The following is a 26378-nucleotide window of genomic DNA, read 5'->3' as shown; positions in this document are numbered from 1 at the left end:
AGCAGCAGCGAGGGGTTAGCGTTTTCTGTCCTTCCCTGGGGGGGGGCACATGTGCGCACTTAGACCTTGTCTAAGTGTTTAACCCACTGCAGGATGATTCTAAGAGAGGGTACAAAATGAGACCATTTTTATGTTGCCTGGCTTCTGACATGCTTCATAAAGAGAAACAGCATCCTGCACAGGCCCAACGACATATTGCTCCACTGAATGCCAACTTGAATAAAATATGGGGGGAGGAGCAGGTATGCCCCAATCCACATACTGATCACATGATGCGGTGCACACACACACACACACACACACACACACCATTTGAATGACAATGCCCTTAAACTTTGGGGGCAGGGTTGGCCCCCTCAAATATTTTATTGGAGGGCTGAAGACCCCTTGGCCCTTAGGAGCTGGTTCCTATGTTGCGCCAGGTGGTGAAGCTCCCTCATCGCACGATTTGACTCTTCCTTCCAAAATGTCCCTTCGTGGAATCTGTTTTATGACTATGTGTCTGCAACAGTGTCCTGAACCTTATGTTCAGTTCCAGCTGCAGTGATGTGCTCTCCTCTTTCCTTGTTCTTTGGTTTTGTATTGCTTTTATTGCATTTTGATTTTGAAAACTCAGTGAATGCATCTTTAAAATCCCAAACTGTCTTTCCACTGGGTTTTTACCTGCCATATTCTGTCTGCCTCACTTCTGTTACGGTGATTGTCCTTTAAGGATGCAAGTTTGAATGTTCTACTGTGGGGACTGAGAGGCTTGAGGATGAAATGTGGCTCTCAAGCCTCTCTGGAGGCCTCCCCCCTCCCCCCCTCCCCCCGTGCTCTGGCTGGGCTGCTCACCTGGGCAAGATGGAGGCAGATCAAAACCTCTCTGACCTTTTGGCACGGCTGGAATGTCTGTTGCTTGGTCCACTTTGGCCTTTGGCACCCCCAGTCACGGCATGTGGCCCCTGGAAGCTTCCTTGGGAGGGAATTGTGGTTCTTGGGCGGAAAAGGCTCCTCCTTCCTGTTTCACACCATTAGTTGAAAATGGGGCAAGGCTTGATAGAAACTGCCTTGGAATGTGTGTTGTGAGGGGGTGACAGAAGGAAAGTGTTTGTTTTTATTTCTTTAAGAAGTGAATTTACTGAGTCAGTTTATAGGTGAAGACAGGCGCAGATCTATTTACAAACTTGGGATACGTGCCAGCGTTCCATCTTACCAGTCTGTGTTTATGCACTTATTCCCTGAGCTTGAAGATGAAATGGAAAGCACGACGGTCGGTGTGAAAATACCCCAAACAGCAAACAAGCGAGCCAACAAAACCGTCCTGGGCGGCTGGAAGGCCTCACCTGTCGGTTTACCTGCCCGCGAAGGCGCTCTTCCTGCGGCGGCCACCAGGGGGCGGGGGCGGCAGGATCCGGGCGCGAGAGAGTCCGCGCGCGCGGCCGGGAGGAGACGGGCTTCTTCCCGGGCGAGCGCGGAGGAGAGGCGCCTGCGGCTCCCCCGGCTTCTCCCGCCTGGCTCCGGGACTGACTCCGCATCCCTGCGCCCTCAGCCGGGACATCTCCCGGGGAGCCCGGAGAGACGGACAAGGTAAGGAAGGGAAGGGGACGCGCTCCCGCCCGCCCGCCTCTTTCTCGCGGGGAAGCGGGGCTCCTCTGACCGGGGCTTGCAAGACTAATTCTGCTCCACATCTTTTGGGGGGGAGTTGGATTGAGGGAGAAGGGCAGGCGGCCGCTTGAGCGCCCATGAGCGGCCAAGGGGGTTCCAGTCTTGGAACTCTTTTGGGGAGCGCGGAGGTGGTCTGTGTGTAAATGGGTCATGATCCGGCTCGCAGCCCCAGAACTCTCTTGATTTCAAACATGTTCCCAACTCTCCCCGTGAAATCCAGGTGATTTGCAGCCCAAGGAGCCTTATGCAGAAAGCCCATTGCATTTTCCCTTCATAGGTGTGCATTTACTTGGAGAATTGCAGCCTTAAGGTGTGCAATTTCAGTTGGATCAGGTCCTCATTTGGCCGGAGGAATTGATCTGGCGTGGCACACCTGTTGTGCAGCTCCCTGATCCTGCACAAAAGCGATATACAGGGTGAGTCTTTCAAAAGAGGCTCAGTGGAACATGTGTACTCGGTATCCACAGGGCCTCTTTTAAAGAACTCACCCTGTATATATGATTCCATGCTGTTGCTTCAAAGGCTTCCTGTTTTATCTGCACACTCCCAAATTATGGCTGCATCCCCCACCTTCTCCTCTTGCAAGTGATCATTTCAGAATCACCTCCCCCTTTGCCCCCAGGCTCCAGCCATTGGAGGTATCCTAGTCACAGCAAGGGATAAATATGTGTGTCTAAAATGACTGGGGATGGGTGGAGTGGGGGGGGGGGCATGAACATGCCTTCCCCTTGGCTTTGCTCCATAGTTGAAGTTTGAAGTCTCTCATGATGGAAGGAGATAATGAGGAAGCTGGTTCCAGACAGCATGAAAGCAAAATGCCTGCTTTTTAAAAAGAGCGCACACCATTAATTACTCCAGGTTTTTTGCACTCTGGCAAGATACAAGCTGTGGGGCCAAGGAATGTGTCTCCGGTGAAAATGTGTGGCTGCCTTGAAAGATGCACAGGGGCAGATTTGGCAGGACTTGTCTCCTTCCTCCACAGATTGCACCAGAATGAACGGAATACAACTCTGTGTGCATGTTTTGCTGGTTTACTTAGTTTTGTTTAATTGCATTTTAATCTTGCTGTTGCATTCAGGACAGCATGCAGTCACTTCTCTTGATCCTCTCAAGGAAGCAGGATGTTGGATTGCAGGTAGCTTTGGGAAAGGTGTGCTCTTTAAGAAAGACCCCCCTCCAATGAAGGCATCTGCTCCCTACTGTGTTTCAGATCCCCTGTGTTTATTTCTGAGGACAGCTTCTATCTCCACCCCCCCCATTATCAACGATTAAATGAATGCCAGCAGCTCAGATCCATTTGTTTTTATTTTTTCTTTTAAATGGTTTTACCTGTGATTGTACCAGGTTACCGAGTATAATTTGGCAACCATAGAAATGCTCCTGGAAGTCATTGCTACTTCAGGAAATTAATCTTTGCCCAAAGTGGGCTTTTTATTCCTTGCCAAACAGCATCCCTTTGCCAAACAAAGATTATTATTTTTAATTGTCCTCTTCTGAAGACTAAAATCCAGGTATGGATTTTTCATGCAGCAACAAACAAAGAAACAGCCCCTTCATCTGATGTAGCTTCCTCATTCAAATATTCAGCAGCAGCAGCAGCAGCAGCAGCAGCAGCAGCGACTGGACTTAACTGTCAGGGGTCCTTTACCTTTACCTTACTTCACACAGCACAGTTAAGCTATGGAACTCACTGCCACGGGAGGCAATGATGGCCCCCACCTTGGATGGCTTTCAAAGAGGATTGGGCAAATTCATGGAGGATCAAAGTATATCAAACTTGGGGCTTTCTCAAGGCAAAATGTGTGTCCTACCATGGAGCTATAGCCCCCTCCAAGTTTTCAGGACCTCTCAAATTCTTTGGTTCCTGCTATCTTCCGTTTCAGGTGCTGAAAGACGTCTCTCTGCCTGAGATTCTGGGGAGCTACTGCTAGCCAGCATAGACCAGGGATGGGAACTTGTGGCCCTCAAAGCCTTGCCAGATTCTGAACTCCAAGAAGCCCACTGTGGCCAGTGGTCAGGGAGAAGGGAGTTGGACCATAGAAAGGATTCCTGGACTACGCAAACCAGTAGTTTGATTGGGTAATGCAATAGCTACAGATTTTCAGCAAACTGTTTTGAAGTGCTTGGGGAACCGGATTTTGAAAAGCAGGTAATTTGGCTGTAACCCCTCCCTGCGGAACCAGCGCTAGTAGAGGCTGCTCCCTTAGGACTGTGAGTGGAAGGCAGAGAGTCCCACAGCAGGCAGCACCAGAGCCAATGGCAGGACCAGGCAACTAATTCTCGTTTGCCCTCCCTTCCCTGCTGGCATAGGAGCCAACTGCTAGGGGCTGAGGTCCCTTGTCCCCCAATAAAATATAAGAGTGGGCTGGATCCCCCAAAGTTGTCGGGCATTGCCATTCATATAGCGTGCATGCGCTGCATCTTGTCATCGATTATGTGGGTCAGGGCTTACCTGCCCCCCAATATTATATTCAGGTTTGCATCCCTGCTGGGTTCTGGGTTCTGTGTGGGGCAACAGCAGGACTAAGGAAGAGGCAGGAGCTGGTTGCCTGGGCCTTCCTGAACTGGGTGGGGGCTGGGGGCTGGCTTAGGACAGGCTGAAGTTGGCAGAGCAGCTTCCCATTTGCCCTCAGGGACCAGCCTTCACCAACCAGAGCCCTGTTTAAACATCATAAAGTGTATGCGTGCATGCATGTTACAAATACTATTCCAGCATTGGCGAAAAACTTCACATTGTTCTATCATTAAGCAAACGGCTAAAATATGACATAGCGACCATTTAGAAAGCAGTTTCCTCGAATATTTATCAAATCTCTGTCTTTATTTTTGTGACGGCAACCCAGGCAATTGTCTTGCCCTCCCTGGGGGTTTCAGCTGATAGGCCAAATCTAATGACAGCCGAGAAATGTCAGCCAACCAGGATCCTGCCCCCCACTCTCTGCTGCAGGAATTATTTAATTTAATTTATTGCAGGCAAGTGCTTGCGTGTAACTTTATGTGAATGGTTATGGTTTCTAAACACCCATCAAGTTTGGAAACCAATGCAGGGTACCAATGTCTACTATATGTTTCGGAATGTGGTTTTGACCACTTGTTCTCTATAGGTTTGGCTACCTTTCAAGGTGTTGTTGCCAAACGTGGCGCAAGGGTTCCCGAGGTGGGGGCAGCAGTTGCTATTTATGTTTGGGTGCTGGGTGCGATTCTGAAGCAAGATGGTGGACCCAAATGTGACTTTTGGTCGCCTGCCTTTTTGGCACGATGGATGCAAACTCACAAATAGCACAGTGCAGTTAAAAACACAGTATTTTGGGGTTTCTACAAATTCCTGGGCAGCACTGGGCACTCTGCACTAGTTGCTGATAAACAACACCTGAAGACTCGCAGCTTGGTGGCTTTGGATTAGGGGAAGCGGGGAAATCCCTGAAAGGCATGGATGCTGTGCACAGGCCTCAAAGACTGATCAGCTGTGCTTGAACCAGGGGAGGCCCAGGCAGTGTTAGCAATATGTGGACCACTGCTCTGACTTGGTATAAAGCAGCTCCCTATAATGGAGCAAATGATGATTCCTGAACACACCTGTGTGAATGAAACTGTCCCTTGACAGATACCTTTTTGCATTTTTATACACGTTCCCTTCCACCTGGGCCACGTGCAGAGGAGAGAGCCAGTCTTCGTCAGGTTAGCACTTAGAAGCACAATTTTGGGCTGTAGGATTTGCTGCCTGCCTGCAGCGCATGTTGAATGAGGGATGTCATCAACGCTGGCATGTCTGCATTGAGTTGAATGTTTCTGCTGGCTTTTGCTCCATTGCTTTGTACAGTTCCCTGGGTTCTCTCTCTCTGTGATTTGGTTTCTGAGCAAAGTGAGAACCTTTGGGTTCCTCTGGTCTCAGAGACATCTAATTAGCAGCGACTTGAAGGTAAAGGTAAAGGGACCTCTGACCATTAGGTCCAGTCTCAGACAACTCTGGGGTTGCAGCACTTGCTTTATTGGCTGAGGGAGCCAGAGTACAGCTTCCAGGTTATGTGGCCAGCATAACTAAGCTGCTTCTGGCGAACCAGAACAGCGCACGGAAACGCCGTTTACCTTCCCGCCAGAGCACTTTTTATCTACTTGCACTTTGATGTGCTTTTGAACTGCTAGGTTGGCAGGAGCAGGGACCGAGCAACGGGAGCTCACCCTGTCATGGGGATTTGAACTGGCTGGTACGTGCCAGTACTTTGTAGTGGCACCTCTTTTTTGCCTGGGGAAGCCCTGGGGATGGTTTCTCAGGGAGCAAAGCAATTCCCTGAGCTGAGCTTGATGCCTGGAAAATTGATCCGTCCGTTCGGTCAATTGTGAGTGGGCAAGGGGGCAGCCCACCAGGGAGCAAATGGACAAAGCCTAGAGCATTACTCAACAGGCCCAAGGCAGGCAGGCAGGCAGGCGAGGAAAGCACACACCCGCATAGATGTTATATTTTTTAAAAATAGAGTGATGATTGCATGGTTTAGAGACAGAGCTTCCTGGATGCTTTTGATGGCAATTCCCCACTTCCACCCAGACTCTTCTGCTGGAGAGGAAAGCAACGGCAGAGGGGAATCCAGGATTTCAGTGTAGTTGTGATTGGAACAAATGCCTGAGGAGTTGTTCATGTTGTTTCTAACTCAGGTCTTGTTTTTGTAAAATGTATTTGTTTTAAGCAACACATTTTTAAGCATTAAAAATGGTTATGCTAATGAATATATAATACAGTTATCACGCCCATGCTGCAGATTAGGGAGCAGTAGCTAAGAACTAATGGCTTAATGACAACCCTGTGGTGCAGTCCACTGCGGGTATTGTACACTGGAGATGCAGCTGAGGTTGAAGGGAGATTGTCCACAACTGCTGAGCACCCCACTTCTTTTTCTAGAAAAAAGGCACTGGTAATAATTGTAGTCCAGCAACATCGAGGGGGGGCACCACACTGGCTACTCCTGCCTTGGAGTGTACAGCTAAGGCAGGTGCCTGGCCCAAGGAGTCTAAAATTAGATGAAGGGATAATAATAATAATATATGCTGCCACTCCGGGCAACTTACAGCATATGTAAAAACATAAAATATCAAGCGTTAAAAACCTCCCGATACAGGGCTGCCTTTCAGTGTCTTCTCAAAGTTGTATAGTTCTTTATCTCCTTGACATCTGATGGGAGGGCGTTCCACAGGGCGGGCGCCACTACCGAGAAGGGCCTCTGCCTGCTTCCCTGTAGCTTCACTTCTCGCAGTGAGGGAACCGCCAGAAGGCCCTCGGCGCTGGACCTCAGTGTCCGGGCAGAACGATGGGGGTGGAGACGCTCCTTCAGGTATACTGGACCGAGGCTGTTTAGGGCTTTAAAGGTCACTTTGAATTGTGCTCTTTCAAGACCGGTGTTATGTGGTCTCGGCGGCTGCTCCCAGTCACAAGTCTAGCTGCCGCATTCTGGATTAGTTGTAGTTCCCAAGTCACCTTCAAAGGAAGCCCCACTGAAAGTCAAGGGAATGGGCCCCATTCATAGCAAGGAATTTGAGGCACTGCATGCAGATTCTGCCCTAACCTTTTATCTTCACAGCAACCCTGCAAGGTGGGTTGGGGGGGATTCTCCTCGGATGTCAAATCCTGGTAATGTCTGGACGTATGGCAGCCCTATCTTTGAGCTTGGCGGCGGCAGCACTGGTGGGAGAACTAGGGACATTCCAGGATCAGATTAGAAGCCAGAGTGGCTTTTGTAATTCTGAGACGGTCCCTGGAGAATTGGGACACTTGGAGGGTATGAAAGCACCAGCTCAACCTGATTGAGGCTTTGTTTCTGGGAATCGCCATAATCTCTTCCATCCTTCCTGCCTTCCCTGAAGAAGAGCTTGGAGGTGCATCAAGAGCAGCGATGCCTTTTGTGAGATATGTTGCCACAAATGAATCAAAACGATTCTCTGCTTGAAAATGACCCACCCAGCCTTTTCACCATGCCACTAAATCTGCTAGCAGTTAAGAGCTGGCTTCCATTGTGTGCGTGACCAGATGCTTTAATAAGGTCATATAAGCTCTTCAAAAAGGAACGCAATATATGTTGCATTCACTGGTGTGGTTGCCCTGACGCAGCTTAATGTATGAGGTGAGCCATTTGACCAAGGGTGAGGAGTTACAATTCAGAGACCAGCCTTCACCACTCTGGTGCCCTCCCTGTGTTTGGGACTACAACTCACATTGACCAGGGCTGATGGGAACTGTAGTCCAAAACATCAGGGTTATTATTTACCTTCCCCTTCACCCTAAGGCCCCAGGGTGGATTACAACATAACAACACAATATTAAATACATCTTAAAGCAGCTTACAGTCACACCCAAAAATGCACCCCTCAACTGTCAAGAGCCAGGGCAAAAAATTTCTATATAGTGAAGGTGCAGAAAAGTAGACAGTAAAACCTCAGCAAACCCTGGGATTCCCTCACCCTTTATTTTAAAAACAAAAAAACTGAGTGGCAGGAATATAACGTGGCAACAATATTATAGAGCAGCACAAATGGATATGTGATAAACGGATGCACATGTAATAATAACAACCTGTGCCCTGGTCCCTGACATGCTTGCTTTCCACAGCCAGGGGATTCTTGATGTTTGAGAGCATTTAATCCTATGATTCCTGCACTTGCATGTTGAAGTGGTGCAGTTCCAGCAGACCCGTACCTTTTCCATGTAGATCATCTCTATGGCCAAAGACAGCCCTGCTTCCCTACCAGTGTGTGGAAGCCACAGGAGGAGAGATGGCTTTGTGCTCCGTTCCTGCTTGCAGGTTCCCTGCAGGCCTCGGGTTGGCCCTTGTGAGACCAGGATGCTGGACTAGATGGGCCACTGGCCGGATCCAGCAAACTCCTCTTATGTTCTTAAACCAGAGGAAGACCACCTTGGAAGTTAGATGCTTCACTTTTGTCACTTGATAGCAACGTTCAACCCATGCCAAACAAGGCCGCACTTGAAGGGCTGCAACCCAGGAGTCAGTCTTCCCCTTTCTCAGACTGAAGGTGCCACTAAAAATGTTTATGGTATTCTGCTTGGAGAGCTGGGTTTTCCCGTTTCAGGAAAGGGAGTGGAAGCTTTAACATAGCCTGATAGATGCAAAACATTTGCTTTAGAAACAGAAAAAGGTAGCTCCTCGTCCCATCTCAGACAGTGGTTGTCATTAACAGGGTGAGGTTGTGGAATAATGTTTCCTGCCACACTTTTTTCCACGGTACTGTACGGAAGTACCTTTGACCACGGCAACATAATTTTTCACTGGGTTTCGGGTTGGCCCTACATCATCCTGACATGCACTGCACTTTAATCTCTGTGTACACATGCTTGCAATTAGCCACGTGGAAGTATTTATTGTTTCCTAAGGTCTTGCTAATAAGATGGATCATAAACTTTTAAGAGAAGCTAGCAAACTAGGCTTTGGTTCCATCTAGAATATTAATGCTGCAGCTGAACCACAAATCCTCTGAGGATAGCAATTTGCTTTGGGATACCATCATGTTGCTGTTGGCACTCTCTGGTTCCTGAAAAGTTCACGGTGGTGAAGGGTGGGATCGCTCAGCTTCAGACGTTCCAAGCAAGCAGAACAGGAGGAAGGGCTGCGTTTCTTTTTCTCTACATGTCTCTATGCAATCTTTGGAAGTAGTTACAGATTAGTGCATTTGGGCATATTTCAAGTTTGCAAGCTTTGATTGGTTTTAATTGGTAGATAATTGGACTCAAGCTTTGGCTGGTTGATTGGTAGCAAACTTTGAGAATTAGCAGTGCAACTCTAAGCCCCAGATTTGCTGGCTGGAAGGGGGAGGGAGGAGTGGAGGAGCTTTTCCGGTGGTGGAGAAGAGCTTTGATGGTGGAGGGGTCTGTTCACTCCAGAGTTTCCTCCCCTGCTTGCATTTGAGCATGGAGCTAGCATGGCAGTGGCCCCTGAAATGAGGCATTCTTGGGGCAAGTGCCCCAAAGGATTTTCAGCCTTGAAACCAAGATGGATTTGATTGTTGTGGAGGCCCCAGAATCCAACCCTCCCTCTTGCCAGACTGATCCCCCATGAGAACTGGAACCGGAGGTGGGCAGGTAGCAGTCTTAAGGCTATTGCTGGCTATGTAGCCTCCCTGGACCTTCCTTGCTGCACCTGCACCTAGAGAGCCAGAAGGCTGAGCCAGCCAGCCCCACCTTGGGGGCACCTGTAAGAGCTTGGCCACAGCTGCCCTTGCTTGCAGGGAGGAGTCCATGGCTGGGACAGTTGGGTTGTGGTGAGAGCACAAATGAGCTCATTGTCACTGGTAGTTTGCATAATGCATTTTCCACAGTAAATTTGTGCTCAAAGCAGTTCACAGAAAAATCAAAGTCTCAGTGCTGAATTACAGTGACAATACATAAGAACCGAAAGTATGCAAAGGGCAGAGCTCTAAGGATCTTTTTTAGCTAGATGGCATGGTTTTATTTCTTATGCGAATATAGAGTGCCACCAGTATATGCCAACATCTAGCCCATCTAAGATTCTATAGAACTTTTATTCTCAATAATGATGGAACTCACTGGTGGAGAATACTTTTATCTGTTTTCATCTTTATTAATTTTAAAGGGAATCTTTGTAGGACTTAATAAAAAAACCAATACTTAAGAAGACATATAATATCAGTGCACCACAACACTAAAAAACCAACAATTACCCATTTAACCATGCCTACAGTTGCTAATAGATCAGATAAAAATACCCCTTAAAGTGACTCATTTGTGAAGGCTCCTTGGGTGAGCCTGGCAGGTGGAAAAAGCCACCGTGAATGCATCAAGTATGATTCATGGTGCGCCTGTGTTGATGCTATCTAGTCTTTTTATTGATTTATTGTAGTGTATTCCCGTATTTAGATTTACTGTAGTTTCATTCTATTTCCATCTTGCAGCCATTGTTAAGCCTTATTCCCCATGATTTTTTCTGATCCTCTTTTAAAACCATTCAAGTGGATGGCCACCACTCCATCTTGTGGAAGGTGAGCTCCATAATTTATGTGCAAAAAGGTTCTGTTGTGAATTTCCCAACATTGGCTTCATGGGATGTCCCTGAGCTCTACTGTTATAAGAGAGGGAGAAAACCTTTCCCCGACCGCAGTGGAGTCCAAACTTTTTTCAAAGAGGACCAGATTTGATGAAGTGAAGGGCCATGAGGGCTGACCGAAGGGCCAACCAAAGTTGTTGGCCCTTTTTTTTAGTATTGAAGTTGTTGAGCTTTTTTATGATTTTACCCCAAAGTTGTTGAGCTTCTTTTATGCTTCTGTTACCCCAGAAAGTAAACTGCCACAGGGGCCGGATTAGTCCCCCGAAACGGACTTTGGACATGTCTGGCCTACTGGCTTTCTCCACCCCATAGAACCTATCCTTCCTTTCAGGACTGCTGTGAAGATAAAATGGGACTGCCCCAAAGTGCAGATGTCTGTAGCCTGGGAGTTGCGAGATGACCCTTGGATCACCCCTAGGGTAGTTTGAAATTTTCAGATTTTTTTTTTTTTCAAATGTGCAGGACACTCTTGAAATGTAGTTTCAACGTGGCCTTTTCATAGGCAGGTCTGGGTGCACAAACTATCTTTTTACAGAAAGTTGGCTATTTTGCTTTTCTTCACAATATTTTGAGGATGGATGTCAGCATACTTCCAAACAGCGCTCTTACTGAATAGATGTGCAAAGATTTGTTTTCCCAATGATTTAATAATTGTCCCAGCAATCTCGTCATGCATATACCAACATTTAGCCAATGTCTGAAATTGTAGTTGGAAAATGACAACTTATTGGCTTTACAGTGTTTCTGTATCACCTTGCCGGCAAAGGTCCATACAGTTAAAGCTCTGGTTTTCCCAGTAGTGATGTATGGAAGTGAGAGTTGGACCATAAAGAAGGCTGATCGCCAAAGAATGGATGCTTTTGAATTCTGGTGCTGGAGGAGACTCTTGAGAGTCCCATGGATTGCAAGAAGATCAAACCTCTCCATTCCTAAGGAAATCAGCCCTGAGTGCTCACTGGAAGGACAGATCCTGAAGCGGAGGCTCCAAGACTTTGGCCGCCTCATGAGAAGAGAAGACTCCCTGGAAAAGACCCTGATGTTGGGAAAGATGGAGGGCACAAGGAGAAGAGGACGACAGAGGATGAGATTGTTGGATAGTGTTCTCAAAGCTACTAACATGAGTTTGACCAAACTGCAGGAGGCAGTGGAAGACAGGAGGGCCTGGTGTGCTCTGGTCCAGGGGGTCACGAAGAGGCGGACACGACTAAACAAGAACAGTGTTTCTGCTGCCATGCTGGTACCTGTCCATGATTCAAGCAGACCCTTGTAGCTGCTTCTGAAATGGAGCGAGTCTTGGACAGTGCTAACCTATATCAATCTGGCTCTTATGTGGGACCCAAAGTAGCTTTGTTGCCCTGGTGGATGACCACTTACAGTGGGGAAGGGATGGGGGGGGGCTGCTTATTATTCGGCATTTCTCAGCAGTTTTTGAATACAGTCAACAGCGGTATCATTTTGGGGCATCTGGTTGGTCTGAGGCTTGGTGGTCTAGTTTACAGTGGATAGGAGCTCTATTTAAAAGCATAGGAGCCAACTCCTAGGGGCCGAGATCCCTTCAGCCCCCCCATAAAGTATTTAAGGAGGTCAAGCTCCCAAAGTCAGTGAGTATTTCCATTTAAACGGTGTGTGTGTGCCATGTCATGTGATGCAGGGTGGGGCTTACCTCCCCCCCCATATTTTTTTTAAGTTGGCATCCCTTATAAGGATGGCTTTGGATTCTAAGCCAACATGGGGAAAGGGAGAAAGAGAAACTTGGCAGTTTGGCAGGAGACCAGAGACCACACCGTGTATTTTGTTGACTCTCTGTTAGTCTCAGTGCTGCCCTCTAGTGACTGGAGGCATGCAAGATGCCAAGACCCAGTACAGTGGTACCTCGGGTTACATACGCTTCAGGTTACATACACTTCAGGTTACAGACTCCGTTAACCCAGAAATAGTGCTTCAAGTTAAGAACTTTGCTTCAGGATGAGAACAGAAATCGTGCTCCGGTGGCACGGCAGCAGCGGGAGGCCCCATCAGCTAAAGTGGTGCTTCATGTTAAGAACAATTTCAGGTTAAGTACGGACCTCCGGAACGAATTAAGTACTTAACCTGAGGTACCACTGTACTGTAGTTTCTAGGGCCAGGGAGAAACAGCCAGGCTCCCTTGTTATTTTTGCTGTTGCCAGGAGGTGTAAAGTTGTCAACTTAATCTCATATTTATAGTACTAAAATGTGCTGTTATATTTGCTATTATGTTGCTGTTTGATTATAATACCATGAACTTGTTCCTGTGGTGTTTGATTTGCCATGTATTCCTGCTTTCCTTGTAGTAAACAGCTTTGGGCAGGATTTGTTTTGTGGAAGAGGAGCATACAAATACAATTCTGAATGAAATTTAGGAAGGAAGGAACACCTGGAGGTCCCTCGGGGACTCTTCAGCCCTTCCTACAAGAGCTGAGATGATCTTCCTCTCTGTGTTCAGTTGGCATTTGAGATGATTCTTTTAAAAGAAAGCTTTGGTTTTCTTGCTGTTGCTTAATTTATTTAATAAATTAATCTAATCCCCTCTTTTTGTATAGACATAGACATATTATAGACATAATAGATATACACATAATATAGAATATTTTGTTATATAAATATGTCTATTTATATACTTTATTCATTGCTTTGATAGATTCCTCTGGAGCAGAGACGAGAAATACATTTTTTTACACTGTATTACTACATCCACATCCCACTTTTCCTCCACTTTCCACATCCATATTTCGTTTTTTTATACTTGCAACAACCCTGTGAGGTAGGTTAGGCCTAGTGGGGATTTGAACCTAGATCTGCCAGACCCAAGTCCAGTACTCTAACTATTGCACTATGATCAGTTCCTTTATTGCACAATGCACATCAGCATTCACAAATTTTTGAGTGTTTACTGCAACGCACACTTGTTGAAAGGGATGGTACTTGTTTTCTGTTCCCTGAAAAGCTATTTGCTTGGCCTGGTTGGCCGTTGAATTTAAACAAAAGGAACCGGGTAATAAATCAAAGGGAAATAGTCCTTTGAAAGAAAGAAAAAGCAAGCAAGTCCTGAAGTTTCTTTGCTACTTCCACTAAAATTGTTAGTAGCAGCTGGGAAGGCACACACACTAAGCAGAAAGAGAAATACCAAGGGAAATTTGGCTTGGCATGGCAGACATTTAAGTCAACAAGACAAAATAGATTACATAGCACAGACCTATCCTGCACCTGACTGAGTAGAAGCACAATTGCTGCAGGTGAACAGCTCTTAGCTGAACTCTTTTGATCCATGTTTGCATGTAGAGAGATTAAAAGCGAGGCTGGGAAGGTTGAGGGGCGGCAGTTTAAAGAGCATCCAGTGATACAGGAAGAGTTTTCATGTGTGACTGTCGCCTCTTGGGAGTTTGAAAAAGTGAAAGTGTCTGCTTTCTTTTTTCTTTTTTAATTTTTTTTATTAGTTTTACAAAAATTTTTAAACACAATACAAACATGTAAAAAGACATACAAACACGTATAGTTTCATAACCTTTTTTTCCATAAACCTTGTTTCTCAGACTTCCCCATACCTCTCCTTTTCTGCATCCCAATGTCCAAAGAATTTTTAGCAACTCTAAATATTTCTGTCAAGTCTCTGTCCTTTTAGTCTTTCCTTCAGTCTAATCTTATATCGCTGTAACCCTTTCTTACTCAAAACCTCGACATTCTAGCATTCATCAAATTTGTAATGGTCCTTAAGGTAGATTTTAAATTTCTTCCATTCTTCTTCCGCCGTCTCCTTCCCCTGATCACGGATTCTGCCAGTCATCTCAGCTAGTGTCATATAGTCCATCACTTTCATCTGCCATTCTTCCAGGGTGGGTAGATCTTGTGTCTTCCAATACTTCGCGATAAGTATTCTTGCTGCTGTTGTAGCATACATAAAGAAAGTTCTGTCTTTCTTTGACACCAATTGGCCGACAATGCCCAAGAGAAAGGCCTCTGGTTTCTTAGGGAAAGTGCATTTAAGTACCTTTTTCATTTCATTGTATATCATTTCCCAGAAAGCCTTAATCTTCGGGCACGTCCACCAAAGGTGATAGAAAGTACCTTCAGTTTCTTTACATTTCCAACACTTATTATCAGGCAAGTGGTAAATTTTTGCTAGCTTGACTGGGGTCATGTACCACCTGTAAATCATTTTCATAATGTTTTCCTTTAAGGCATTACATGCCGTAAATTTAATACCGGTGTTCCACAACCATTCCCAGTCAGCAAACATAATGTTATGACCAATGTCCTGTGCCCACTTAATCATAGCTGATTTGACTGTTTCATCTTGTGTATTCCATTTCAGCAGCAAATTATACATTCTTGACAAATTCTTAGTATTGGGTTCTAACAGTTCAGTCTCTAATTTCGATTTTTCCACCTGGAAGCCAATTTTCCTGTCCTGTTTATAAACCTCCATTATTTGGAAATATTGGAGCCAGTCTTGTACTTTAGATTTCAATTTCTCATGACTTTGTAATTTCAATTTATCTCCATCCTGTTCCAAAATTTCCCAATACTTTGGCCATCCGACCTCCATATTGAGTTTCTTCAGTGCCTTAGCCTCCAAGGGTGACAACCATCTAGGGGTTTTGTTTTCCAACAAATCTTTGTATCTTATCCAAACATTAAACAATGCTTTTCTAACAATATGATTTTTAAAGGCCCTATGCACCTTGATTTTATCATACCATAAATATGCATGCCAACCAAATGCATTATTAAAACCTTCCAGGTCCAAAATGTCTGTGTTCTCGAGGAGCATCCACTCTTTCAGCCAGCAAAACGCTGCTGCTTCATAGTACAATTTTAAATCCAGCAGGGCAAATCCCCCTCTTTCTTTAGCATCTGTCAGTATTTTAAATTTAATTCTGGGCTTTTTGCCCTGCCAGACAAATTTCGAAATGTCTTTCTGCCACCTCTTGAAACAGTCCATCTTGTCAAGAATCTGCAAAGTTTGAAACAAAAATAACATTCTAGGCAATACATTCATCTTGATAACTGCAATTCGGCCTAACATTGACAATTTCAAATTTGACCATATTTCTAGATCTTTTTTAATTTCTGACCAACATTTTTCATAGTTGTCCTTATACAGGTTCGAATTTTTAGATGTCAAATAAACCCCTAGGTATTTCACCTTCTTAACCACTGTCAAACCTGTCTCTTCTTGAAATTTCTCCTTCTCCATAGCTGTTAAGTTTTTTTCTAAGACTTTAGTTTTTTGTTTGTTCAGTTTGAATCCGGCTACCTGGCCAAATTGTTGAATTATCTCCAACACCCTTTTCGTACTAGTGTTTGGCTCTTGTAGGGTCAATACTAAGTCATCTGCAAATGCCCTTAACTTATAATGTTTAGCTCCAACCTGTACACCTTTAACCTGCTGGTCATTTCTAATCATATTCAGCAACACCTCCAGAACAGAAATGAAAAGCAATGGGGAAATTCGGCATCCCTGTCGTGTTCCTTTTTCTATCTTAAGTTCCTCAGTTATCACATTATTTACAATCAACTTGGCTTTTTGTTCAGAGTATATCGCACCCTTACCATTCTCAAATCCTTGGCCTACCCCCATCCCATGAAGATTCTTCTTCATAAAACTCCAAGAAATATTGTCAAAGGCTTTCTCCGCGTCCACAAAGATCAGCACTGCTTTAGTGTTTATTTTCACCTCTAGCAATTCCAGAATATCTATTATATTCCTTACATTGTCTGATAGGTGCCTTTTTGGGAGAAAGCCTGCTTGGTCCTTATGAATCTTCTCCATCAACACTCTTTTAAATCTTTTTGCCAAAATGTCTGCAAAGATTTTGTAATCCACATTAAGTAATGATATTGGGCGGTAGTTCTTAAGTTGAGTCTTTTCAGTCTCTGTCTTTGGTATGAGTGAAATATACGCTTCTTTCCACGATTCCGGTGCCTTTTCCCCCTCTAAAATCTCGTTGCAGACTTCCTTTAACGGATAAACCAACCATTCCTTCAAAGATTTATAATATCTGGAAGTCAGTCCATCTGGCCCTGGAGATTTGCCCAATTGCATGTCTTGGATGGCACCCTCTATCTCTTGTTCTGTTATTCTCTGGTTTAAATCCACCTTGCTTTGATGAGAGATTTTTTGTAATCCATATTTATTAAGGAATTTGTCTATGTCCTCTTCATTTTGTGGTCCTTGAGAATAAAGTTTTTTGAAATAACTCAGAAAGCAGTTTCTAATTTCATTGGGCTTAGATATATTCTTTCCATCCACTTCTAGACTTGTAACTGTATTTAGTTTCTGCCTTTTCTTCAATTGCCATGCCAGAAGTTTACCACATTTATCTGCCGATTCAAATGTCTTTTGTTTCATTTGCTTTATCTTCCATTCAATCTCTTGATTCATCAATTCCATATATTGTGTTTGATATAACTTAATCTCTCTCAAAATCTCCTGGGACTTCGGTTTTGATCTTAATTTTTTCTCTCCTTCTTTTATCTTTTCCAAAATCTTTTCCTTCTTCTCATTCTGCTTTCTCTTTTTTATTGAATTTTGTTGAATCAAAAATCCTCGCATCACAGCTTTACTTGCGTCCCAGATCACTCTTTTTTCCACATCGGCCTTTAGATTTATTTCAAAGTAGTCCTTCAAAGTTTTTTGGGCCTTCATGTGGAAGTCTTTATCTCGAAACAGGGTGTCATTCATCCTCCATCTGAATTGACCAGTTGATGTAAGTTTCATTTCCATCTTCAGGGTGTTATGGTCGGAGCAGGTTTTTGGGCAGATTTCTATTTTCTTAATCTTTGGAGCCATCCCACTAGTAATCCAGATTTGATCAATTCTGGTCCAGGTCATCATTGCCTGGGAGAAAAAGGTTCCCTCTCTCTCCAGAGGGTTCCTTGTTCTCCATATGTCTATTAGGTCCATATTTTCCGTCATCTCAAAGAAGGTCTTCGGAAGTCTCCCTTCCTTGGAGATTGTCAGTCTTTGTGCCTTGTCCATATTTGTAGAGACAACACCATTCATGTCTCCCATGATTATCATATTGTAATCCAGATAGTCCGACAAAGTTTCATGGAGTTTCTTGAAAAATTCCGCTTTGCCTTCATTTGGTGCATAGATTCCAACTATTAAGTATTTTTCTCCTTGTACTTGTATTTCAACTGCCAGATATCTTCCTTGTTCGTCTTTAAACATCATCTTTGGTGCCCATTTTTCTTTTACATAGATCACAACTCCTCTTTTCTTAACTTTATCCGATGAGATGAATTCTTGTCCTAATCTTTTATTTATAAGTAGTTTCCTGTGTGCTCTGGTTATATGGGTTTCTTGTAAACAAATCAAGTCCAATTGTTCTCTTTTCAAGATGTGGAATACTTGGCGTCTCCTCAAAGGCATGTTCAGCCCATTACAATTCCAACTAAGGAATTGCAGGGCCATCTTGTTATTTTTCTGTTACTCCTCCGACCGCTCCAAGTTGTTGCACTTCCTCTGATGGTGCTGGAACAAGTCCATACGATAGATTAAGAATGTCTAGTGCTCTCCTTTGTTCTGCAATTGGGTCCACAGTTCCCTTCTGTAAATCCTCTTGATTTCTTTCCAGGAATCTTTCTTTATCTTGTATTGTCTTTATTTTCACCTTCTTTCCCTTATAGTCAAAAGACAGCCCTTGTGGAAACTCCCACCTGAAAGGGATGATGTTCTTCTTCAGCAGATAGACCAAGTCCTTATAGAAGGCTCTCAGCTCCAAGATGTGTTTAGGGATATCTTTAAAAATCTGTATAGATGAATTTTCAATTTGCAAGGCCCTTCTGTAATGTAATTTTAATATTTTGTCTCTTTCTTCCTTCGATCTAAGGGTAATCAAACAGTCCCTCGGGGTCTTTCTGCCCTGTCTTCTGCCCAGTCTGAATGCTGTTGTTATTTTTATTTCTCCGTCCTCCAGGTCTTCCCAGAAATCAGCAAACTCTCGTGTTAAAAACTCCACAAGGTTGTCTCCTTCGCTCTCGGGAATCAGTCTTAATTTCAGATTTCTTTCCTTTCTCTGTAATTCCCACAAAGCCAGAGTTGTATCATGTTCATAAACTTTTTAAGCAATCGGTTCTAGGTTCTGTTGAGTCTCTCCAGCAATAGTTCTGGCTTCCTCTGCAATCTTACGTGTTGCGGAGTTTTCTTGGACCAGCTTATTTATAGATTCTGTATTCAGATCCAATCTTGCTGTTAGTTCTGTTAATTTCTGTGTATTTTCTGTACTCTGCTTTGTCAAGTTCTCCAAAGACTGGTTTATCTTGAGAAGCGCTTGTGTCACTGATTCCATGGAGGCAGCTGTCACTTTTTCTTGTCCTGTTGTTCCTGTAGGGGTTGCACCAGTGATTGAGCCTCTTTTCTTTTGTTGCTGCTGCTGGTATTGTTGTTGCTTAGCTTTGGCTCTTGTGGTTATCTCTTCTGCTGAGCCACTCATGTCCCAAGGTCGTTCCCACGGGAATAGTCCTCTGATGGAAAATTCCACTGTCCTAGACTGTTACAGCCGTTACTTTAGCCCTCTAGGGGGAGCAAACCAAAATGTCCGAGTACGGAGACAAAGAAGTTAAAGACAAGTATATCAGGAGGCTTGTAAAAGTCTTTTACAACACTTTTTCCAGTAGGTACGATTTCAAGATACTCCAGTAAACTGTAACAACAGAGTCCAAAAACTTTGTAACACAAGAGACTTCAACTATGTAACTTTCCCAGGAGTTAAAGACAGTTCAGTGCTTTAATACCTTATTTGGCAGTCCGCTTCAGGGCAGTGAGGCAGCAGAAGAGTTTTCCCTTTTTAAATAAATCATGCAGTTCTTAATGTCCTTTTTCCCCCTCCCCTCTGCCCTGCTTGCTAGAGGGGAGATCTAAGTTCGATGTCAGGTTTAAGTAGTCAAAAAATATCACATACGGATGCAGCTTTAAAATTCCGTTGCTTTTAGCTGTCATGCAGTCAAGGGGAGGCAGACTTCCTTAATTTTTACCATCCCCGTTTTCAGCCGAATTTTCTTTTAAAGGGTTCCAAATTAGCGTTCAGTCTTACTCACAGGTTTTATCAGTCCCAGATTTGTAGGAAGGAATCAGCGCTCTCCGTCAATGGCGACGCGGCTTCACTCTGCGGGCTGGGTAGCGACTCTCAGCACCGCGCTCTCCCGATGCCGTTCCAGAGCCTTTAAAAAGGCTCTTTCTGCAGTAAGGGGGGGCGCTTCTGGTGCCCACCGAGTCTCCTTGTTCACAGGCTTCAGCGCCTGTGATTTTAGGGGTCCCCCACTTGCCGTAGCGGGTCAGACCCGAACTCGCAGAGCAGTCCTCCTCTGGAGCTCGGAAAGAGGACCGCCATTAACGCTGGCGCCGACCGGAAGTCGCCGAAAGTGTCTGCTTTCAGTAAACAAAGGGTCAAGTCATACAATCCCACAGGAGCTGCCTCGAGGAAATCAAAATTACCAATTAGGAAGTTGGTATTTTCCTTCTTTTACCTTTTGCATTATACTTTACAGGACCTTGTTTAAGGCTGTAGCCCCATGGAGCTCAATGAAGCAGATGCCTGAGGAGGCATCCATGGGCAGGATTGTGCTGTTGTGAGTAATTAACGGTGGTGTGTTGTCTCCATTGCTGACCCTCAAAGTTTTCAATTTTTTGGAATTCAAATCTTACTGGGTTGGATGCAGAAATGCCCTTCTGTAGGTCAGAGTCTTCCATCAATGTTGCACTTCTATGGGTGCAAGGATTCCTTTCCTAAGCAGGAGGCATATTTTGGATTCAGCCCATTGTATTCCCCCTCTATGATGCATGTAGGTTTGCAGCTATCATGGTGGCAAATCCATCCAACCAAAGAACGTAAATGGACAGATGGCCTCCTCCCTTATCTGCTTTTCTTCCACACACAGATCAGTTTCAGAGATATTGCTCTGTATTCCCTTGCCATTTGGAGTTCAAGAGGCAGGACCTTCATGGTTGTGGCACCTGGGCTATGGAATACCTTACCTGGGGCTGCACATCTGGCATCTTCATTATTTAGCATTTCTTCTTCTTCTTCTTGAAATGAAAGTATAAATAGTAATTCTTCCTCTTCCTCCTCCTCCTCTGGTAGTACTACTACTAATAAAACAGTTTCCATCACATGGAGGCTCTCTGTATGCTGTGTGAAGAAGTCCTTTATTTTTTTCTGTCCCAAATCTCCCAACATTCAGCTTCGTGGGATGTCCACTAGTTGAAGAGTTATGAACTTTGTCTACTTTCTCCAGGCCATGAATAATTTTATAAACTTCTATCCTGTCGCCTCTTACTAGCCTTTTCTCTAAATGAAACAACCACGTTGTTTACACATTAAGGAGGGATCCTGGTTTGGTTCAGTGTTGCCTTCAGAGCTCAGGTCTGTATGACGTATTGGGGCATGCACAAACTTTTGAATTAGTCTTAGATATTGATTTATAATGTTTAGTGTTCAGTGAAAAGAAAACCCATTGACTGGTGATTTAGCCTTGAATGTGCAAATCATGTACAAAACCAGATATTTAACGTGTAGTATATTCCAATAGCCCCTTCATGGATCACTGCCTTGCCGTGGTGAAGGGGCTTGAATAACTCAGAGAAGCTATGAGCTATGCCGTGCAGGGCCACCCAAGATGGACAGGTCATAGTGGAGAGTTTTGACCAAACGTGATCCACCTGGAGCAGGAACTGGCAAGCCACTCCAGTATCCCTGCCAAGAAAACTCCATGGACAAAGACAACAGGCATATAAAAGCTTCCTCAGGTCAGAAGGCGTCCAACATGCTACTAAGGAAGAGCGGAGGACAAGTACAAGTAGATTCAGAGCTGATGAAGCAGCTGGGCCAAAGCCAGAAGGACGCTCAGTTGCGGATATGCCTGGAAGCGAAAGGAAAGTCCAATGCTGTAAAGAAAAATATTGCATAGGAACCTGGAATGTAAGAACCATGAACCTTGGTAAGTTGGATGTAGTCAAAAATGAGATGGCAAGAATAAATGTTGACATCCTGGGCATCAGTGAACTAAAATGGACGGGAATGGGCGAATTCAGTTCGGATGACCATCATATCTACTACTGTGGGCAAGAATCCCATAAAAGAAATGGAGTGGCCTTCATAGTCAACAAAAGAGTGGCGAAAGCTGTTCTGGGATGCAATCTCAAAAATGATAGAATGATCTCGATACGAATCCAAGGCAGACCTTTTAACATCACAGTAATCCAAGTTTATGCACCAACCACTGGTGCTGAAGAAACTGAAATTGACCAATTCTATGAAGACTTACAACACCTTATAGAAATGACACCAAAGAAGGATGTTCTTCTCATTATAGGGGATTGGAATGCTAAAGTAGGGAGTCAAGAGATAAAAGGAACAACTGGCAAGTTTGGCCTTGGAGTTCAGAACGAAGCAGGGCAAAGGCTAATAGAGTTCTGCCAAGAGAACAAGCTGGTCATCACAAACACGCTTTTCCAACAACACAAGAGACGACTCTACACATGGACATCACCAGATGGGCAGTATCGAAATCAGATTGACTATATTCTCTGCAGCCAAAGATGGAGAAGCTCTATACAGTCAGCAAAAACAAAACCTGGAGCTGACTGTGGCTCAGATCATCAGCTTCTTATAGCAAAATTCAAGCTTAAACTGAAGAAAGTAGGAAAAACCACTGGGCCGGTAAGATAGAATCTAAGTCAAATCCCTTATGAATACGCAGTGGAAGTGAGGAACAGGTTTAAGGATTTAGATTTGGTGGACAGAGTGCCTGAAGAACTATGGATGGAGGCTCGTAACATTATACAGGAGGCAGCAACTAAAACCATCCCAATTAAAAGGAAATGCAAGAAAGCAAAGTGGCTGTCCAATGAGGCCTTACAAATAGCGGGGGAGAGAAGGCAAGCAAAATGCGAGGGAGATAGTGAAAGATACAGGAAATTGAATGCAGATTTCCAAAAAATAGCAAGGAGAGACAAGAAGGCCTTCTTAAACGAGCAATGCAAAGAAATAGAGGAAAACAATAGAATGGGAAAAACCAGAGATCTGTTCAAGAAAATTGGCGATATGAAAGGAACATTTTGTACAAAGATTGCCATAATAAAAGACAAAAGTGGAAAGGACCTAACAGAAGCAGAAGACATCAAGAAGAGGTGGCAAGATTACACAGAGGAACTATACCAGAAAGAAATGGATGTCTCGTATACCCCAGGTAGTGTGGTTGCTGACCTTGAGCCAGACATCCTGGAGAGTGAAGTCAAATGGGCCTTAGAAAGCACTGCTAATAACAAGGCCAGTGGAAGTGATGATATTCCAGCTGAACTATTTAAAATTTTAAACAATGATGCTGTCAAGGTGCTACACTCAATATGCCAGCAAATTTGGAAAACTCAGCAGTGGCCAGAGGATTGGAGAAGATCAGTCTACATCCCAATCCCAAAGAAGGACAGTGCCAAAGAATGCTCAAACCACCGCACAATTGCACTCATTTCACACGCTAGCAAGGTTATGCTTAAAATTCTACAAGGCAGGCTTAAGCAGTATGTGGACCGAGAACTCCCAGAAGTGCAAGCTGGATTTCGAAGGGGCAGAGAAATGGGAGCACAAGGAGAAGGGGACGACAGAGGACGAGATGGTTGGACACTGTTCTCAAAGCTACTAACATTGTAGCACCCTGCTTGTGGTTAACGCTTAGCTGGAATGAAATATTCAACGCAGCAATAGAGAAATTAAAATAATTATTTATTTGTCAGACAAATAAATGAGAGGCACAGTGGTATATGGTTACCAAGCTCTGGCCTGGCCTCCTGCCATTATGGCCAGCACTTATATTCCCTCAGCCCAGTCCCCTTGCTCCTCCTTTGGCTGTCTCTGTCCAATCAGCCTGGTTGAAATTCCTATTGGCTGTTTGCTAGAACCAATCATAAAAGATACACCCATTTCCTATTACCTTTTATGGGAGACAGAGAGCTATATTTTCTTCTATTTATAAATGGCAAACAAGTAGCCATTAACCTCGACAAGGCACCTTAATTACCAGATCACCTTTGCCCCCTTAATTCTAAAATAGAGCAGATGGCTAAAACAGATGGTGGCTAATTTTATCTGAACAGATCTTTTGTTCACCTTTTCACACACCATCTATGAAAGAGCTCCTTCTTTGTTTTTTTTTAATAATATTTTTATTACTTTTTTTCCAGATAGATATCAACAGTACAGAAAAACAAAACAAAAAAAAAAACAAGAAAAGAAAAAGAGCTCCTTCTTTGGAGGTCTTTAAGCAGAGGCTGACAACCATATGTCAGGAGTGCTCTGATGGTGTTTCCTGCTTGGCAGCGGGTTGGACTCGATGGCCCTTGTGGTCTATTCCAACTCTAGGATTCTATGATTCTATGAAATAAGAATCTAACATTTCTTACTTTCTAGATGCTTACAACAGAATATCATATTATACATAACATAAATAACCTTTTAAAAGGAAAAGAAATCTTTGCAGAGTAAAAGGATCTGTTTAAAAAGAAACAACTTTAAAAAAAGGCTTCCCCAAATACTCCCTCCCTTTCTGCCAGCCAGATGCTTAGCCTTTTGACCTTTAGGCAAATGACTCTTTGTATGATGAGAGGCCAAATGGCAAAACCTTACTATTTACCAACTCTTAATTTAGCCGCTTTTATTACAGCTTAATTATATTCTGTAATATGTAGGGTCAGTGACCTTTTGCTCTCAGGCTTTTTATGACCGCAATAAACCAGAGGGGCCTCTGCCTAAGAGCTTGCCAGCTGCCTGCTGGTTTCCTGCCTCGAAAGAAACATTTGTGAATTTAAGCTAATTTTTAGAATACTGGAATCTGATCAAAATATAAGCCTTGATTATAATGCAGGCTATGATCAGATGCCTCAACATGAGTCTGACCAAACTGCGGGAGGCAGTGGAAGACAGGAGTGCCTGGCGTGCTCTGGTCCAGGGGGTCAGGAAGAGTCGGACACGACTAAACGACTAAACAACAACAACAATATTCCAATAGGAACGCACTAGAAAAGTGTACGGTTTTTTTACCTCTTTGTTTTTACTATCTGTGTTTTGTTTAAGGATGTGGATGTCCCTGTAAAGTTCCATGTGCAATGACTCCCATTCTACATATTTAAGCACACTTAAAAACCTCGGGGTCAAGCAAGATCTTGTGTAATTTATGCATGCTTACTAGGAAGAGATTTCCATTTGAACTCGCTGGTGCTGGCTCTGAATTAAATGGAATACGTTTCAACTTATTCAGAGTTCATATTTACAATTTCCTTGGCATGAATCTTGGACTTCCCTAAACTGGCATAGGACTGGCTGCCCACTTGAGTTAAGAGAGGCTCAAAAGTTGCTTTGCTTTTTTTTGCAAAATTACAAGCCACGATTGTCTTGGGCAGATAATTAAAACCAATGTTATCTGGCTGATAATGTCAAAGTTTGTACAATAAACTGCTTGTAAGCTTTGTACTGAGCTGTGCACATGGCGGGTTTGTAAGATAAACCCAGGCTTCCTTTGGCCACCTTGCGGTTATCTGATTGGTTGACAGAAATGGATAACATCTTATCTACAAGGAATGATGCTGTAATGTTTCACTTCATGGCCTTGCGCTCTGTTCAAACACTGTGCTAGTTGTGAGCAGCAAAAGGCACCAAAACCCGGCTCTGTAGAAGAAGCAGAGCCTGTCTAAACCTTATTCAGCAGAGAGAGACAGCAACAACCGTAGAAAAAGGTTTGCCTAGACTTTTCCAGTGACAGAGGAGAATTTTGTTTGGTCTGCATTTTTAAGTGACCTGATCTAATTTGCACCTCCTGGATTAATACAATGCAATTATACATCAGCTTTTGCACTTCTTTCAATTTTACCATATGGATGTTGTCTCAAAATGTGTAAAAAAAAGAAAGAAAGAGGTGCTTGGGATAAAATACATCTAGAAATGTGTACATTGGGATAAAATATATTTTTAATACATGCCTTGTTTTTTAATTATATTTTTATTGAAGTTTTAATAACACATAATGATAACAAGACAGGCAAGCATAAAGTGTAAAATATTAACTAAACATTTAAGTACACATTTAAATATATGGCTGGGATAACCCAGTCAGATGGGCGGGGTATAAGTGGTAATTAATAATGATGATGATGATGATGGTGAAGATTGTATGGATTTCTTTTTTATGCAGTTTAATGTGGGAACAGGACAGAACAGATTTATGAATGAATGCAAAATTGATGTTGGCTGGGGAAACACTGATCTGTCCCTCTTTGAACCCTTTCAACATAGGGTGGAACATTAGGAAAAGTGTCTTATTGATTGATTGATTGATTGATTGATTGAATTTATTTCCAGTTCTTCCATCCCAAGGAGTCTGTGGCAACAAACAGATGCACTATTTGAATCCAAAACCAACATTTTAGAACAGATTAAAACATTCTAAAAACCATTACAATTAAAAGCACCAAAAATCACTTACATTTTTTTTAAATACAAGAAAGCATTCTAAAAGCAATTAAACACAGTTATAAAAACATTCTTCCATCCAATAATCCTAGGGTTGCCTGGAATGGTCTTTAACCACCAAATGCCTGCGTAAACAGGACTTTTCCCCAATGCCTCCTGACACTTAATAATGAGGGAGACATTTCAC

The 26378-nt window shown here is 43.7% G+C and overlaps 1 protein-coding gene across 2 annotated transcripts in view; it reads left to right on the top strand.

Annotated features, from left to right (window-relative positions):
* The first annotated feature begins 1450 nt into the window (after positions 1 to 1450).
* The window catches only part of THSD4 (thrombospondin type 1 domain containing 4), a 429219-nt gene continuing 404291 nt past the window's right edge, over positions 1451 to 26378 (top strand). For both annotated transcript variants that reach the window (XR_014002103.1, XM_081170529.1), the window contains exon 1: positions 1451 to 1569. The gene's annotated coding sequence lies outside the window, so the exon portion shown is untranslated. The remainder of the gene's footprint in view (positions 1570 to 26378) is intronic.

The sequence above is a fragment of the Podarcis bocagei genome (genome assembly GCF_964188305.1).
Source record: "Podarcis bocagei genome assembly, chromosome: 14".
Taxonomy (NCBI): domain Eukaryota; kingdom Metazoa; phylum Chordata; class Lepidosauria; order Squamata; family Lacertidae; genus Podarcis; species Podarcis bocagei.
Note: the sequence above shows the minus strand (reverse complement) of the source record. Positions and strands in the feature narration are given on the sequence as shown.